The sequence below is a fragment of the Pteropus alecto genome, unplaced genomic scaffold, assembly GCF_000325575.1.
Source record: "Pteropus alecto unplaced genomic scaffold, ASM32557v1 scaffold101, whole genome shotgun sequence".
Classification (NCBI taxonomy): domain Eukaryota; kingdom Metazoa; phylum Chordata; class Mammalia; order Chiroptera; family Pteropodidae; genus Pteropus; species Pteropus alecto.
The window spans coordinates 6037806-6047845 of NW_006432945.1; the positions used below are offsets into that span (position 1 = coordinate 6037806).

Here is a 10040-nt window from a genome sequence, read left to right on the forward strand (position 1 = left end):
CAGGAATTCTCAATTAGTAGTGTGGTAAAAAACGAAACTTTATTCAGTAAAAACAGCACAAATATGATACAGCACAGCTGTGAGATGGCCCTTGGACAGGCCAGTAAGGCAGAGGTGTCCTCTGGCAAGTGAGGCGCTACTCTGACTAGATAGTTTCACTCCACTACGCTTCCTTCCTCATGCTCTGCTCCACTTAGGCAAGGCAGGTCTGGCAAGATGACTTCCGTGTTTTAGTGCCAGGCGCCAGCGGGAGGAAAAAAGCATCCCATAGAAAAAAGAAAGTGTGCTCCCAAAACCAGAGGGGAGCTAACTTATAAACAGAGAAGTCCTACCCTAGTCCCTGTTTAGTCCATCTTCATGCAAATAAGGACCCCAAATCCTCAGTTTGACTCGTCCGAAAAACACTGTTCTCATTGGTCGGAACAAAACCACTCTCATTGGTCCATGAGGATGCTAATAGGGATGTAGCTGCACAGCCCTGATTGGATAGAGACGGTCTCAGTCCTATTGGTTGAAATACGATTCCAGGAACTCCTTTATAAAGGTTGGCTCAGCCTGCAGGAACACAGAGCGGGCTGTGGGCTGGCAGTTCAGTGCAAAAAGCAAAAAGCAGGCTTCTCTTAATGCTAGGCTGTTTTTTGTTTTGTTTGTTTTCATTTGAGCCCAGATAACCACCAGGAGTTCTTCTTGGTAAGTATCTTTTTTCTCAGGATCAGCACAGGGTAGGAAAATCTGAACTGCAATTGATGAATTGCTAAAGACTCAGTGTAGACAAATCTGAGAGTCAAAAACTTCAAGGCAGACTCCCATTTTTAAAAGTTTTACCCTCTGGAGTTTCTCACAGTGAATATCAAAGAAAAATTCCCTTGGGTTTCTGACAGGGGAGTGGAAAAATAACGGTTAAAAATTATGTCAGAGCCTTGTTTTCTTAACAAGACCTGAGCTCAAGAGAAACTATTTTACTAGTGCTCAACCCATTAAGGTTTTATCAGAGCCTAACTGACCCCATTTATCCTTTTATGCAGAGAAAGAGAAATACTGGCTCTGATAAAACCTCCAACCATCAGTCCCTTCTAAGGCATGAGAGTGGGTGACAGAGAGGCACTTATGAAGCTCACAGTTCAGAGGCATTGGCTCACTACAAGACTAAGACCGAATCAAGGAACTATAGCATACTTCCCCTCTCCCACACTACATCACTAATGGCCTTTTTTACGGGAGTTCCTTTTACCTGTACATTATGTCTAGCTTTCAACAAAAAATTGCAAAGCATACTAAATGGTGAAACAAACAAACAAACAAACCACAGTTTGACAAGACAAAGCATTGGAACTAACCTTGGACATGGCAGAGATGTTGGAATTATCAGACTGAATTTAAAACAACTATGGTTTATAAGCTAAGGGCTCTAATTGAAAAAGCAGACAACATGCAAGAATAGATGGATAATGTAAGTAGACAGAAATTTTAAGACTCAAAAAGAAATGCTAGAGATTGAAAACACTAACAGAAATGAAGAATGCTTTTGATGGGCTTATTAGTAGACTGGACATGAGTGAAGATATTCAATATCATCAGGCTATTGAGAATATGTCAATAGAAACTTCTAAAACTAAAAATATAAAGAGAAAAAAGACTGGGGGTCGGGTAAGGGTAGAGCAGAATATCCAAGAACATTGGAACAAATGCAGGTTAAGTGCCAAAAAAAAAAAAAAATTACTTCTAATTATATTGTATTCAAACTGTAGAAAATCAAAGATTAAAAAAAAAAAAAAATCCTGAAAGAAGCCAGAGGGAAAAACATCTTACCTATAGAGAAGCAAAGATGAGATTTACATCCAGCTTCTTCTCAGAAACCATGCAAGCGAGAAGAGTGTGGAGTGAAATATTTGAAGTGTAAAGAGAGAAATGAATCAAGATATTCAAGAAAATTAAAATAATACTTATTTTAAAGCAGAATAAAGGTAAGTATAATTTTCAAATGAAACTATATGAATTAAATAAAATACAAATAAAATGAGACAAGAATATGTAAGAATCGTGAACCATTCATATTTCAATCTTTAAGACTTTTTCTTGAATTAGAATCCACAAAATAGTAGAGATGCTTAAATGGCCACTATAGCAACAATTCACATGGTAATTATAAGAGATCCTCATTGCAGAAAAGAATCTACACCTACACAGAAAAAGCGTTTCTTCTCAGTAACACGATGTATAAATGTGAGAGAGAAAATAGCGATGCCTAAGGTGTAATGTACACTTACCATATATAAATTCGTTTATGTGGATTAACTCATATAAGTGGATTAACGCAACTCTTCTATTTTATTGTATTTTTTAGGCGAGGCAATCTGTGGGTGACCTTGCAGATTGCAAGGACCTTGTCAATTTACAATCTCTTCCTTTCTTTTTCTTTCTTTCTTCTTTCTTTCTCTCTCTCTCTCTCTCTCTCTCTCTCTCTCTCTCTCTCTCTCTCTCTATCTCTCTATCTCTATCTCTTTCTTTCTTTCTTTGTCTGTCTGTCTGTCTTTATTTTGCACTTACAGCACCTGCAACTCTTCTCATTTTAGAGACACAGAAATGTTAAGCAACTTGTCCAAAGCCACACAAGTGGTGAACCCAGGCAGCCTAGCTCCAAAGTCAGTACTCTAAGCACTAGGCTGTTTTCAGTGACTCTAAAAAGGAACTCTATGGTTTTTCACCCCAGGACATGTAAACTATTTCCATGTTAAGTTGGCTATTTTTTGAGGTACAAGTTTTGACATACCAATTCAAATGACTATCATTACAGGCTTACAAAAGACAAAGTTACACTTTTTAAACACCACTAGTGCAAAATTTGTTATGATTTTTCCAAATAAAAATGATTTTATTATAAACTCTTTAAACCAGATGATCTTCAACTTCTATCATCTCCTGAGTTCGATTCCCACAAAATTTCTAACATCTGTGTAAAAAAAGTTTCTTGCATTAATTTGCTTAAATTTATTTATTTCAAACTTAAGGTTTTTTTTTATGTTGAATAAATCCATATTCATAAGCTTCACAACCTTCAACATTTTATAAATTACAAGAATATCTATTTTAAAGCAATACTTTCCCAATTGCTAAGATTCTATTCAAAAATTTTTTATATGAGTGCTTCTAATTACTTTGATATTAATTATCATTTATCTGGAAGTTGTCCAGCTTTATTATTTCTTCTTTAATTGAATCCAATTCTTCCAATATGGATATACTATGGTTTTACATAAGAGCAAAATGATGTGCTTCATTTTATTTCTAAAACCATTCCTGATGCTATTCAATAATTTATTGGTTGTGAGGATTATAATCATGTCATTGGCCAATGATTTAAGAAATAATCATCAATTCCGAGTTCTCCATTACAGTGAAATATAATTGAGATTACTTCTCTAAAATGTTTTGATTTACCAAATACATATGAAGATCCTGCTATGTTCAAGACACCATTGAAGTAAGAGTTGGACATGGAGCTAATAATAATCTAGTGAAGAAACACTGTGAATAAGTACAACAGAGAGAACACGAGATAAATCATTTCCAAGAAAATGCTTCCTTTATTCATTGAGTTTAGATATAAAACAGCATTACATGTATCTGTTTTTCTAAGTTTTCTCATTCCTGGCTGAGTCAAAAACAAACCTGTTTCCCTGTTAAAATTTTCTTTATCAAATACCCACTACCAACAGTTGTTCAATTAAACAACTGTTATATAATTTAGCTTAAAAGAAGAAGGAGGAAGAGGTGGAGGAGAAAGTTATCAAAGAGAAAAACCACTGAGAAATTTGATCTATTAATGGGCTATTAATGATTTTACTATCATCTGTTCAATGAATAAATTACTGTAGTAAAAGCTGATGAATTATAGACTCGCAATTATATTTAATGTCTACTCAGTTCCAGAGAGTTGAATCGCAGAGTAATTCTTATTTTATAAGACGTAATTTTACTAATACATAGGATTCACCTTTTCCAGGTGGAATGTTTCGTGTAGTCCAACATCTATAACAGCACTGACAAGCCCTTCCCCCACAAGTTTTGTTAGCAGGAGTTTGAGGTTCAATAAATTGTAAATCGTGGTGAGCCAGCGATCTGTTACAATGGTAATAACAAGTAAATATTCACCTAATTCAATAAAGTAACTCTTGAATGTTATTTTTACATTGGTCACATTTTTAAGCCAGAATAAGAATAAACAACTAGCTATAAGAAATATTACCCAACCCAATAAAACAAATAGTGTATCTCCTACTTATTTTTCCACATTTGACTTTTAACAATGTGCAGGTCCTATAAATAGCATAAATGTTACTAATATGTTCCAAACTATAGACTTAAAATGCAAAGTGAAAAATTCAGATAAAAACTCCAAAAGAGAAATAATATGAATACTTTCATTAGAAAGTATGTGTCTCTACTTCTCAAAGGCCAGATATATAGGTGTCTGAGAATGCTAAATTAGTTTCTCATGAAAGAAATGAGTCTTAAACATCCTAGAGTAAAAATAAAGAATAAAGTTTTAAAAGTAAATACTGAAATTATTTTAATTACATCAGGAGATAGAAAAAGCACAATTAATAATAGATTATTGTATGCTTATTGTGTAACAGTTAATGGTGTGAAGTAGTTAACATACATTAGATTCTCACACTGAATCTCTTGGGTCAGTATTCTCATCATGTGACATATTAGGAAACTGAAGCCTAGAGAAGATGTCACCACAATAAACGAAAGAGCTAGGACTCGATCATGGCCATTTCGTAATCTAAAAACAATCTTCCTAACCACTATCTTATGCTACTTACTTAGCAAGGAAAAAGAAGTCGAAATATTCTTAATTTCTTCTGGCTTTTCATTTTGAAATAATTTCAAGCACACCTAGAATTTGGAAGAATAGGACAAGAGAGATAATTAAACAATGTGATAAAAATGTTAACAATTAGGGAATCTGGGGAGGGATAGAGCGAAGTTCCTTGTACTTTTCTTGTAACTTTTAGATTTAAAATTATTTCCAATTTAAAAGTTACAAACAATTGTGTATTTTTACACATATATGTGTGTCTGTGTGTGTGTGTTTTCCTTAATCAGAATCATTAGAAATATATGATGCCTTGTTACCTCAAATATTTCAATGTGCATTTTCTAAGAACAGGAATATTCTCTTCCATAACCACAATATAATTGTCAAAATCAGAGAACTACTATTGACACAATACTATTATCAAATCTACAGACCTTATTCAAATTTCACCAATTGTCTTAATGATATCCAAGAATAGAGCCAAGAGGTATTGCAATTCAGAATCCTGTAATCCAGGATCACATATTGCATTTAGCTGCCATATCCCCTTAATCTCCTTTAGTCTGAAACAGTTCTTCATACTCTTTCACAACCTTCTCATGACAAACTAGTTACTTTGTAGGATGTCCCTCAATTTGGGTTTTGTCTAATAGTTCCTCACGATTAGATTCAGACTATGTATTTTGGTTAGAATTCCACAAGGGTGATGTTGTATCTTTCTCAGCACATGACGTCAGTTTGTCTCATCACTGATGACGTTAACTGATCACTTTATTAGGTTTCTTCCATCAGATTTCTCCACTGTAATTTGTTATTTTTCTGTTTGTAATTAATCAGTAATTTGTGGGGTGATACTTTGAAATTGTGTAGATATCCTGCTCTTCATCAAACTGTCACACAACGGTTTTAGCATCCATTCTTAATTCCTACCTGAGTGAAACATGACCACGATAGTTCTGAGAACATACAAGCTTGAGGGTGTAAAAAAATACAAATGTTCAAGCCTTGATTAGTTACTCACGTAGAGATGCATAAAGGTTGGTTTTTAAAACCACCTGAGGGAAAAAGAGAATAGGAAGAGCTGTGTGTGTAATTAAACCTGTGCTTCCTGCCAGTGTTACTGCTATCGTCAGAGATCGGGCAGCTTTTCCCTGTTAGTTCTTATAGAAATACAGACACTAAATACAGAATTATTTTTAGAAAGAACCACTTACCAATAACGCTTCATTCTCAATTATGAAAACACGTCATTCTCAAAGTGTTTCTAGCATTAACACTTTCCAACCAAAATCGACCCTTCTAGAATAACTTTTAAGTAGAGAGAGCACTGGCCATCTGGTCATGACTGGGAAATTCTCGGTCACCAGAATTTGTGAGACCCTAGATGCATGAGGTAAACTTACTTGCCCCGGGTTTCCTTTTCTGTAAAATAAGGGATTTGGTTGCGGAGGGGGATTCTTCACCGTAGGTACATGACATACAACACAGCTATCTACAAATGCCGATAGGTGACCCAACATCCAGAAATTCTGACTTATTCAACAGGTGAATCTCTTCAGGTAATCCTGATGGAATATTTAAGATTAGGAGATCTCTGAGATGTGTCTAACTCTGATTTTATGATTATGTGGTTCAATTTCTCTTTCCCATAGCAAACCAGAGAGGTGATTTATTATTCCACCTCTCATTTTCCTCCACTCAATATAAACTTCTGGCTTGTGCTCAGGGTACTGATTTTCAACCTTTAGCAATAAGTAGGAAATGACTAGTTAAAAATGCAGATTTCTATGACCTACCCATGAAATTCTGTTGCAGTAGACCTGGAACCTGTATTTTTCACAAGCACCCAGGTGATTCTGAGTCCACTAGTTGAGAACTGCACTTTTAAAAAAGCTGTCATGGCATATATATATGGCATATATATATATACACACACACACACACACACACACACACACACACACACACACATATATATATATATCTTACTGTTAAAGTGTATAGCTGAAACTTATTGGATTTTGTTAACTAAAGTCATCATAAAAAATTAATTAATTAATTTTTAAAAAAAACTGTCATGGGTATAATTTGCAACTTCAAGGAAGAGGGTTTACCTAAGGAATCTTTGGGACTCTGATTCACCCTGGAATATAATTTTTGGCTAAATATGAACTATAATGAGAAGAAATTTTGTAGATCTATATGGGCTAATTTGGGTAACTTCTCCAAGAGTTATTGGTGAATGAAAACTCTAGTTAAAGAATGCTATTCGAGTTTACGGCCATGCTACCCTGAACAAGCCCAATCTCATCTGATCTTGGAAGCTAAGCAGGGTCGGGCCAGGTTAGGACTTGGATGGGAGACTACCTAGGAAGACCAGGTGCTGTAGGCGTAAAAAATAAATAATAAGGGATTGTAAATTGACAAGTTCTTGCAATCTGTGAGGTCAACCAGGGGTTGCCTCCCCTAAAAAAAAAAAAAAAAAAGAATGCTATTCATTGTAATAACCTGCCTCTAAAGTCAAGTCATCGATCTCTTCCCTCTGTACATACGTGCCATTCCCCCATCAAGAGGCTGGGCCTCTTCCTGCACTCTCCTTGAATCTGAGCTGGTCTTAATGACTTTCTTGACCCACACAATGTTGCAAAAGTGATTCTGGGACTTCTGAGGTGAGGTTGTAAGAAGCTTTGCAGCTTCCTTCTTGGTCTCTTGGACCAAGAGTTGCAACACGTTATTGCAGCTCTTGCTATGGGGTGGCGGGAGAGGTCATCAGCTATGTAAGGAGTCCTATTGCCCTGGGAATGACATGTATAGAGAGAAGATCTCAGTCATCTCTGGCTATTACAGCCCAGGAAACATGTGACATATGAATGAAGATGCCATTCTGGCCTTTACAGTCCAATAGGTGCCATGTACAAAAGATTCAAGGTTCCAGACAAGTGGCCCCGGTCAAGATGCCCTAGCTATCCCCAGCTTTTTGACTCCAGACATCATAAAGTAGGAATGAACTATCCCTGCTGTGCCCTGCCTAAATTTCTGACCCACAGAATTGTGAATAGAATAAGTTTTGGTTATTTTTTGCCAGTAAAAAATATTAGCATGATGGTTGCCACATAGTGATTCTTAACTCTTTCATTCCTTCTAAATGTTGATTGTTTTACTGAAAAGAAGGGATTTTCCTTCTTCTCCATTTATTTATTATTTAGTTACTTATTTAAATCAGAATATACTCATAGAATCTTATTTTATTCTATAAAATATAATCTATTATTATTATTATCTTTTATTTTGATGCTTAAATTGTCCCAAATTTGACCACTGTGGTCCTTTCAAGCCAGTTCCTATATTATTTTGACAGGTTCTCATGATTTTTGAGCATTTATTAATTTTCATTATGACATTTCAGGCTCATTTTTTATTTCTCTGATCTAGCCCTCATTCCTTTTAGTGAAGATGTTACTTAGAAACCAAAATTTGGATTCTAAGTATACTCACTGCTACTGGAATGTTGTTTCTGTGGCTCAGCATGCAGAACTAGGAAATATATGTATGTATGTTTGTATATACACACACCTACACAGGTAGGTAGATAGATGATAGATAGACAGATGGACGGAAGGGGGAATAAAAGGAAGGAAGGAAGGAAGGAGCCATGATTACATACTGATACCTCCCATCCCAATCCAAAATCACTGGCTTCACACTAATCTTCCCCCCAGGGCACAGTTGTATTCCAATAAAAAACGGTAAGAAACTAAACTATTTTCCCCTCAATGTATATTTACCCTTAATGTATATTTACTCTCAATGTATACATTTATTTGCATGTTACATAAAGTAATAACAGATTGCTAACCTGCAACACTGCGGAAAACAGTCCTACTAATTAGAGTTCAATATTTCTGTAAAGTTCTTTTGGTCATTATTCTAAGGTTAAGTTTTCAAATATTGTATGCAAAAGTCACTTGGGCTCATTACCCCTCACCTTCAATGTGGCTGTATTTTTCATCTGAAAAACTTAGTTTCATTTGCTTCCGTTTATATATACCATTTTAGAGTCTCTTCATTCTTATTGGCTTTAATTTGTGAGTTTAGTTTGGGTTTGTAAAATATTAGCATAATTGCAAAAATCAAATTGTACAAAAATTATACTTAGAAAGGAGTCAGTTCCTCATCCCCAATCCTTCCTTTCTGCCCATTCCTAGTAGTTAGCCAACGTTATGGGTTTTTGGCTGTTGCTTCCTGTGTTTCTTTTTTTGCAAAAAGAATTGGTGTCTCTCGATCATTTGATGCATCCTGTACTATAAGTTGATTATTCTTAGATCATTGAATATATATCTATGGGATAGTCTTGAACCAACAGTCTCATTGTAAAAGTCTAATTTCTGAAGGCTGCAGTAATATTTTTGGTAAACATTCTCTAGCAACGGGTAGGAGGTTAATAAATTGTTGTTGGATAAAATTTCATTGTTTTAAATGGCACATGGAAGAAAAGTGAAATGACCAACATAATGGAAAAAATAAGGGCTAAGAAAAATACAATAAAGCAGAGGTCAGTAACATTTCTAAAGATTATTCAAACTTTTCTAGGATTTTTTTTTTTTGCCAAAACAATAAAAATAATAGTAATAATAATAAGGATTAGCAGAGATTTTAAGATACAAAACATTTCAGGGCACTAAAAAGGGAGAAGAAAAAGTTGCTTCGTAAATTTAAGATGAAAAATGGACCATGTCAAATGAAGCTGGGAAGGATAGTTATTACATTAAATCAAGAAAAATTTCCTGATCAGAAAAACTATTTTTTTCTTTCAGAAAATGGCAAGTGAATTTTTGAGACTAGATATCAGTCCATGCTGAAAAGAGAAATTTTTTTTTCTCAAATAATATACAATAGGTGGACAAAGACTGTATTTTCCACAGGACTCAAAGCTCTTTTTTTAGTTTATTTGTTTGTTTTTGGCTTACTGTTAATGAATAGGCTTTGTTAATTCTCTTATGTCAATCCTATTACTTGTTCAGAGCTATTTCTGCAAGGGTCATCAGAATCCAGGGATTTTAAATCTGAGCTTAAACCTGTCCAAGTTCAAGAGAAGTTCAGTAGACAGGGATTCTTATCCACTGAACATAATCAAGGACACCAGGCACAGAGAACCAAACTGTGAGTCCACAAGTAGTCTTCTTGATAATATAACTTTTTAAATTTTACTTTC

The 10040-nt window shown here is 34.9% G+C and overlaps 1 protein-coding gene and 1 pseudogene across 1 annotated transcript in view; both read left to right on the plus strand.

Annotated features, from left to right (window-relative positions):
* The first annotated feature begins 7101 nt into the window (after positions 1–7101).
* Positions 7102–7220, plus strand: LOC112476575 (annotated as a pseudogene).
* A 2747-nt stretch (positions 7221–9967) lies between these two features.
* The window catches only part of PDC (phosducin), a 13113-nt gene continuing 13040 nt past the window's right edge, over positions 9968–10040 (plus strand). Inside the window, exon 1 of the mRNA XM_006907730.1 lies at positions 9968–9988. The gene's annotated coding sequence lies outside the window, so the exon portion shown is untranslated. The remainder of the gene's footprint in view (positions 9989–10040) is intronic.